The sequence below is a fragment of the Callospermophilus lateralis genome, chromosome 2, assembly GCF_048772815.1.
Source record: "Callospermophilus lateralis isolate mCalLat2 chromosome 2, mCalLat2.hap1, whole genome shotgun sequence".
Classification (NCBI taxonomy): Eukaryota; Metazoa; Chordata; class Mammalia; order Rodentia; family Sciuridae; genus Callospermophilus; species Callospermophilus lateralis.
In genome coordinates this window covers 14,103,704-14,112,650 of record NC_135306.1, presented here as the reverse complement: position 1 = coordinate 14,112,650, position 8,947 = coordinate 14,103,704, and positions in this window count along the sequence as shown.

Here is an 8,947-nt window from a genome sequence, read left to right as displayed (position 1 = left end):
ACTTTGGGCTCGTTAATGAATCCCTGAACGAAGGAATTAATTACTGTCTGTCGAAATTAGACTTCTCTCTTCCTTCGAGATGCATCTTCTTTTTATTCTTAATTAATTTTTGAAATTACGACGTCAGTGCGAAGTCTAATTTATTTTACTTTCAGCATTATTTCTCTGATAAGCAGTTTCATTTTATTCCAGGCAACCACCTCGATGCCAATTTGTCACCTCTGCTCACACTTCAAGGGGCTGCGTCAGACCTGGCAGACTGGCCCTGCAGGCCTTGGAGGAGCTGCTCCTTCCCCAGGGCCTCGGTCACCCACTGAGCAATGAGCTTCACACCTGCCCACTCCCCAGGAGGACCGTGCAGGCTCAGGCTGGGTGTCAGCTGTCCCAGGGGGATCAGAGCAGGTGATGCCGAGGGTAGGACCTCAAATACAGAGCCGTCCGGGGCCGATCAAGTACCATGGATCATCTTACTGATCTCACAAAAGACCGTTGGGAAGCAAAGTCTGTCCTGCCCACTTGACAGGTGAGGAAACTGAGGCTCCCTGAGAGGAAATTCCTAGGACATGAAAGAGGACTCCTCACCCAGACTCTGACTGGGCTCTAACCACTGCCCACTGTGCCCTGGTACCCAGCTAGGGCTTGCTGTAAATTGGGACTTGAAGGCCTTTGACTTAGACCCGGGTGCTGACAGGACCTCACACTTACCCTGTGCCCGTCTCCCTTCTGGTAGGTGCCTCTCTTCCCTTGCCTTGGCCCAGCGCCCACACCTGCCCCTGGCCAGGAGTCCAAATAAGAGATGCTGACTTCTGGCCCCTGCCCTTGGAGCCAGAAGCTTTCAGGTGGACTCAGCACTCAGTTTGGGTCACACAGTGTCTTCCTGGGATCTACCTACCACAGCTGTAGGGATACAGCCTGTCCTCTCTGGATATGAGCCTGTGTGTCAGCTGTGTGTCCCCAACGCCCGGCCACCTTAGGAGAGAGGAAGTCAGCCAGAGACAGAGAGGTCCGGCTCCTTCTGAGGATACTTGCCCTCCCTGTTGGTTACACAAGACCCTCAAATTCCATCGTGGACTGTACTTGCTTGAATGGGGTTTCTGTCACTCGCCACCCTAGGACCCTGAGTGACGCAGGTGGGCTTGCACTGGAAGGAGGAGCACCCCCAGACGTGTCCAGGGCTGTCTCCAGTCAAGCAACACCGAGCAAGGTGAGCAGAAGGGCACAGAGGTGCATTCTGAAACCCAGCAAGGACACGTCTTGCTCAGTACTCTGTCCTCTTCTCCCTGGGAGGAAGCCACAGCTGGTGTCTGGCACCTTTGGACTCAGGTTCCACTGTGGCCCCGGCTCCTCGCCCACCCAGCGTGTCCTACACTCAGCTCACTGCAGCACCGGCACACGGCCAGGACCAGGTGTCCCAAGCTTATTCTGGCCACTACACTTTCCTCATGAGGCCCTTCAGCCAGGCCTTCCTACCACCACGCACCTCCTCATCTCAGACCACGCTCCCTCTGGAAGGTGATTCTGGTCATCCCAGAAAAAGTGACACTCGCCCCCTCTCTGGAGACCATTGTTGCTCCTAGCTCCTGAGCTGGAGCTGTCAGCTCATGGTCCCCGATGATACTGTGAGCTATTTAAGGTCCATGCATGGGTCTCCCCAGGGCCCAGCTCCAGGCTCTGCACAGGGGGAGCGTCATTCATCAACCAATGGTGCCAGACACCATTCCAGGAGAAGAGAACAGAGGAAGTCCCTACCCTGGAGTTCAGTCTATGGAGGGAAAACAGATGAGAAGTGATGAGCATCACACACACAAAAATGGCAAGGCACAAAGTCAGCCAGGAGGAATAAGCATGCAAGGGAGGGGGCAGCGACTGTATCTGGGGGATCAGTGTAGGCCTGACTGTGAGGTGACATCAGCAAGGTGACGTGGATATGTGGGGGAAGGACATTTCAAGCAGAGGGAACTTTCCGGACAAGCAAGGAGGCCAGGGGGCGGGTCCTGGGGGAGAGAGAAGGGGAGGAGCTGGTGGGAGGGGGAGCGGCTGGGGAGACATATTTGCTTAGGAAGCTTGAGAAGCATTTGTTGGACAAATCGAATTGAAATTTGAGAAGATGCTTATAGTCTAGGTAGCAAGGACTCCATAAATAATTAAAGTTGGCAAACACAAATGACATTTCATGGCTATCTGGTGATCAGAGAGTAATTGGCTGGAATAAGTCCGGGACATTCTCGGAAGCAATGTCTCAGGCTGGGGCATGGGACTTTAGGCTGGCGGAGTGTGGAGCATGAAGAGAGACTGGATCTGGTAACGAGGTGCCACAATCAGGGAGGCTTAGAACAGAAATCTCTTCTTTCACAATTCTGGAGGGGAAAGTCTGAAACCAAGGTATCAGCAGGCCCCGCTCCATGGGGGATTCTGGGTAAAATCCTCCCATGCCCTCCTGGCTCCTGGTGGCAGCAGCGGTCCTTGGCCCTCCTAGGCTTGCCACTGCATCACCACCATCTCTGCCTCCACTGTCACATGGCCATCTTCTCCCTGTCACCTGCATTGTCACATGGTGTCCATCTCCCCTGCCTGTCCCTTCTCATGAGGACACCAGGGGCCCATCCTACTGCAGTATGACCCTGTCTTAACTGCAGAACACAGGCTTCATCTCCCAGGGACCTGACAAATGACTTTGGGTGCCCCACCGTGCCTCTCCAGGCCAGCCTGTCCCCCTGTGAGAGAAGGAGGCTGGCATATCATCCCGCAGGTCTTGCTTACAGATCTTCAGTCCCTTTTGAAGAATCTGCTCCCCTCTTCTCCTGCTGCCTCTGATCTGTAGCACAGTGACGCAGGGACAGAAGCCCAGATGATTCCAAACTGTATCTTCCCCACAAAACAAATATTTTGAAAAGTCTTTTGATGCCATTTTAATGGAGTGCGGAAAACACTGTTCCACCCCCCACATTTTAAATTTCTTCCTTTCTGCTCTTTTTTTTCCCCTCCTTTAAAGCTTGTGTTTGCTTTCATGTTACACGTTATTTATTTAGTTGCGTGTCAATTAGTGTCTATTCTCCAAGCGACAAGCACATTAGCAGCTGCAGAGATTGGAATTAAAATTCGCAGCCCAGTGGAAGCCTCGCCTACCCGACTGAGAAAACAGCACCTCTTTGTCATTTCAAAAGATGACCTTCCTCTCCCTTCTTCCCATTCCTGGCTTCTGATTTAATTCCTACTGACTCCTCCACGGTCACTGCATGCCGTGATGGCTTTAGATGGAATTTTTTCAAATGCACAAAGGAAGATGCAGGCTCCTGTTCACAGTGGCCTTTGATGATGGTTAGTGTAGAACAGGCGTCCGCTGGATTTGAATAACATGCTCTAAATTGCCATTCCGGGGGTTCTAACTCAGGCAGCCCAATAATACTCCAGGCCTCCCTTCCACAGTTCAGCAAACCGTTAGCAAGGTGACAGGGCCTAGCGGAAACAGACCCAGCCCACTGCCAGCTCCTGGATTTATTGGCACATGTCGGAGCAAATGCATTAAGCTTACTGAGTTTTATTTCTTCTTCTGCAAAATGGGAGAATTTAACCCAGCTGCAGAAGAATGTTGTGCAAGCCAAGACTGTGAGCAGAACTTGGCCAATGCCTCACTCCCATGAACCTGGACGTTTATTTGCATGAGTTAATCACAGGCCGAGAACGCTTTGGGGATATGAGATGGACGAAAGCTTCAGTGTGGAAAGAGGAACTGTCCCTAACCCAGCCGACGTTTAGATCTGACATTATGCACCCCCAGCCTGCTGGGAGAAGGTGGAGAGACCATGAGACCCCAACCCAAGCAGGGCGGCTTTAGAACCCCATGACAAGGCAGACAGCCAGACTGCCAGGAGGACAGCATTGTTCCTTTCTGGGTTCCCAACCTGCTACTGCACAGATACTGGCAAAGGAGGTAGTAGGATGACTTGCTCCTTCGTTGGAAGCTCAGCAAATGCCTGCTACCACCACGTGTCCCTCGGAAAAGCACCATTCTCTATCCTAAGTCTCCTAAAAAGTAGAAGAGATTCCATTGGCAGCTCCAACGGGAAAAGAAGAACTCACAGAGGACAACAGGAGAGTGATTGTGCCCAGATCACAATACAGAACAGGGCTTGCCTGGGGATGGACTTATGTTCTCCCTGCCAGAATTCAAACAGCAGGTGACTGTGGCAGGGATCCCCCTTTCAGTGTGAAGCAAGGACAAATATCTGGTGTTGAGTCCTGCTGTGTGACCTCAGGCAATTTTTCACACCTTTCTGAGCAGTTTCTCCAGGAATAAAATTGAGGAGATCATTCAGGTCTAGGGGAGAGATTTCATAGTGAACACCTAGAATGAAGCTGACAATGACAACGAGGACACACATAAAGGACAATTTTGTTATCTAATGTGCTACAGGCAGGGCACCAAAGAGCCTCCTCTTTCCCCCGACATTCTCCCTGGCTGGCTGTACCCTGGTCATGTGGGGAAAACAAGGGTTCAGGGAGGCCGGAGCAGGGAGGCAGGTGCTACAACCACCTGCCCAGAGGACACCCTCCTCTGCTGCAGCCCTGCCAAGGCCCGCAATGCTCACACAGAGTCAGGCCCAAGCCTGGCAGGCCCCTAGGCCCGTGCTGCCCCCTGCAAGCACGCTGCCTGCTCCCACCCATGGGACCCACCCCCTGGACCCCTCCTCACCGCTACTCGGACACTTGGTGTTCTCCACACTTGGGGAGCCAGCAAATACCCCAGCCCGGGATACTACACCCTACTACTAGCTCTGCTCACTCCCTCACCTCCCGCCAGCTCCGGTCCCCTCCAGAGCCATCTGCTCCTTTTAAGCACAGGAAGCTGGTTCTGCATTCTTTACATCTCATCACAGCCGGAACCACGCCAGGCTATTTGCCACCAGGACCGTGCCTGCTACCTAGTTCTGACTCAGGGCAGAGAAGGGAGACGGAGAGGGCCCAGACCCGAGAGGAACCCGAGAGGAACCCGAGGGGAAGAGGTTCCAGACTCTCCTGTGGTGGCACCCTGTGGTGGCATCTCGAGAGGAAGAGGTCCCCGACTCTTCTGTGGGAGCATCCCCAGGGGTTCCTGCACCTCTCCACCCCTCGACCTCCAGGGTCCTCCAATCCTGTGATTGACAAGTCTCCGTGGTTCTAGCAGCCAGGTGAACCAGCTTCCACACTAATCCTGAGGGGCAAGCCGACAGGAGGTGGAGGTCATCCAGCCCTGCCCACATCTTGGGGCAATCTAGGCAGGCGTCTGCCCCGCTCAGCCTCCATCTTCCCATCTGGACAAAGAGGGCATTGGGCCACTGGTTTTCAGAGGATGCCATGGGGAGCCCTCATGATTTGTGAAGGGGACTCAGAGGGAATGGAAGCCTAGCAGGCCCCTGAGTGGTCAGGACCCTAAGCCCATCTTGGCTTCCCGCAGAGTTGACTCCTTGGTCTGCCTTGAGATTCTTGTTCAACAAAGGGTTCCAATTCCCAAAGATGTTTGGGAACCACTGTGCCAGAAGCCAGCTAGCACTCAGGAGGTGCTGCCATGGCCAACTCTGGCCCTGGGCAACTGGCCTCATTCCTTCTCCATCTGTCTAATGGGAGGCTGGATGGAGTGAACCCAAGGAGCCTTCCCGCCTGGGACGCTCGGTATTCCTGTTTCATGGCAGCAGACACTCCATGAGACAGCGCCGAACCAAGCGGGTGGAGATGGGAGACGAGGTCTGGAGGACAATTATCATCACACAATATAACACTCTAATGGCAGAATCTTTTATATTAGAACAGACATTATGGAGCACAGTTCCATCAAATGAATATAATGGACTTGTTTTATATTACAATGCACACTGTAATTACACATTTCAATAATTCCTTCAATGCATTACACCAAAGCATTCTGAAGTAATGGAGTCCTGTTACCATATATGATAACGCTCCCGAGGGGCGGACGCTGCGGGTGGTGACAGAGGCCTCCCGCGTGGCAGGGAGAACCACAGGCTCCTCCAGCCCTGGGCACATGGCTTCTGATTATAATCTCTGGAGGCTCTTGGGGTCCCTTGTCCAAGCACCTGCCCATCTAGGTGACCTTGGTGAGGTCAACCATGCCTCCAGGGACAGGAAGTTCACTGTCCCCCACGCTGTCTATTCAATGGTCCCCTGTCATTAAGTTATACTTCTACAAGCACAGGACACACCACTTATAAATTCATGGGATCATAAAATTCATGCTCATAGTGACTATTTAAGGCACACTGCTGTCATAACAAGTCACCACAGCTTAGTGGCTTAAGATGACACAAGTTTACTTCCAGAGCTCTACAGCACAAGTCTGACCTGGGTCTCTTGGGTGAAAATCAAGGCGTCAGCAGGACTGTGCTCTTTTCTGGGGTCTCCAGGGGATCATCTGTTTTTCAGTCTTTCCCAGCTTCCCAAGGTCACCTGTGTCCCCAGCTCCTGGCTCCCTGCTCCAACCTGAAAGCTCACCATTCTGACCACAACTGGGAAAGGTCTTCTTTTTTAAGGAACTCTGGGATTAGAATGTTCCCACCGGGGTTGAGGAATATCTCCCATCTGTAACTGTCACCACCTGTGTCAATTCCATTTTGCCAAGTGAAGTGCCATAATCATAGGTCCTGGGGATCCAAGCATGGACATCTTGGGTCCATGGTTCTGCCTGCCACATCATTTTATAGAGGTCATAACACTTTTACAGGATTAAATGTGACAATATATGTATAATTTCTGGCATATGTTTAATGAATGGAAAATAAGTTTAATGACATAATCTACTTTGTTGACATCAGCCTAAAGCCAAGTCACCAGAAATGGTCACAAGGCTCCCAGAGTAGCCTGACAGGTCATGGACAGAATAGACGATCCACTTCTCTTATTTGGACTTATTGTGGTTTGGCTGAGGGGTTGCCCCAGAGTTCCTGTGTTCATGCAGGAACATTCCGAGAGAAATAACTGTGAGAGCTGTAACCCAACTCGACCATCCTAGTTTGAATGGACCCACCGGGTGGTGACTGCAGGCAGGTGGGGCGTGGCTGGAGGAGTGGGTCACGGGGATGCCCTGGAAGGGGGCATATTCTCTGCAGCCCCCTACCCTCTCTGCTTCCTGGCCACCATGAGTGGAGCAGCGGTCTTCCACCACACCCTTCCGCCATAATGTTCTGCCTCACCTGGACCCAGAGCAACGGGGTAGGCTGACTGTGGGACAAAGCTCCGAGACCATCAGCCAAAATAAACTTTTCCTTCTCTGAGTTTTCTTGTCAGGTATTTGGTGAGTGATAAAAAGCTGACTATACATCTATTAATGAATAGATTAAAACCTTTTAGTCTCAGCTAACTTAGCTGCCTGCAGTTGACTGAAACCCCAAGTCTATCTCCAGTAACAAGGGGAAAGTGGGATCATGCCCCCTTTTTTGGGGGGTAATCCCAGAAACTGAATTCAAGGACCACCCACAGAGCTGCATCCCCAGCCCTATTTTGTATTTTATTTAGAGACAGGGTCTCATGGAGTTGCTTAGGGCCTTGCTTTTGCTGAGGCTGGCTTTGAAATCTCGATCGTCCTGTCTCAGCCTCCTGGCCGCTGGGACTGCAGGCATGCACCATCACGCCTGGCTCAGACCCATCTTATATGGGGATAAACTGAGGTTTGGAGAATGCAGGCTCAGAGATGATGCCAGGGTGAGTCTTTAGGACCAGTGGGTATCAGGATGAGGATGTGCGAGGTGAGCATTTCAGACCAGGAGACACATGTGCGAAGCCCAGAGATGCAGAAGGTGACTTTGGGGGCCTATGAGAATGACAAGGTCCAGCACCACATGGACGAGGCAGGGGGACACCAACAAAAACAAGCCTAGATGGATGGGCAGGGAAGGCCAGCAGACACCACAAGGCCAGATGTGGGAGGAACTGGACTGATCTGGGAGGATTCACACACAGGGGAGTGGCAGGGTCGGGTTTGAGGTGCCGGAGCATATCCTGGCTGTGCAGAGACCAGGTGGGGACAGGGCAGGGAAACCAGAGGGCAACCATACCTGGAGGCAGGCAAGTGGCTGTGAGCAAGAGGAGTGGGGGGGAGAGGAAGAGGAGTGGGGGAGAGAGGACAGAGGGGAGAGAAGCCAAGGAAGGAAAGGACTCCCCGGGCTGGTGAGAGGGAGGGAGCCGCGAGGGTGGGCTCCCTGGGGAGGAGGGAGGCTTCCTGGAGTAGAGGGACATGAAGGGAAGGAGGTCTGGGTAGGAGAAGGGCAGTGCTGCTACCAGCCCTGATCCTGTCTTATCGGTGAGGAAGTGGGGTCTGGGGGCACTCGGAGCACTCCCAGAGGGCAGAGCAGCAGCCGTCCTGGAGCTGCTTAGATACCCTGTGTCTCCGGTGTCACTGAGGGCAGGGCGCAGAGGCCGTGTCTTAGCAGGAGTCCTGAGCAAGTCAAGTCCCCTGAAGGCCACGTCCAGGCTGCTGTTCCATTGCTGTGGGAGTGGAGGCTGTTTCCTCTGGCTGGCAGCCTCCCTGCAGCCATTGAGACACCAATAGGCCCATGGCCACCAGCTCAGCCGCCCTGGGGACCGTGAGTCCTTCACCCAGCTGGACAGGCCTCAGCCAGCCTGTTCTGCCTCCTCCCTGGCCTTGCTCCACCTCCCAGACACAAGTGCCGCTGGCTTCCCACAACCTCCCAAAAGACGAATGATTGCTGACTCTTTGCCCCAACCTCAGGTTGACCAGGCGGGCAGCCGCAGCTCACCATCGTGGGCCCCCTGCAGCCTTTGCACAGACGGCCCCACCCCCTGGAGGGCCTCTTCCACCTGCCGCCTTCTGTTCTGCCCACTGCGAAGATGATCTTGGCTTCGTCACCATCTCTACTGCTCTCTCCAGGTGAATGCAGTCACACCACTACTGAGCCAGAAGCCAGCAGTTGACCCCATCCTGATCCTTGGCCCCACC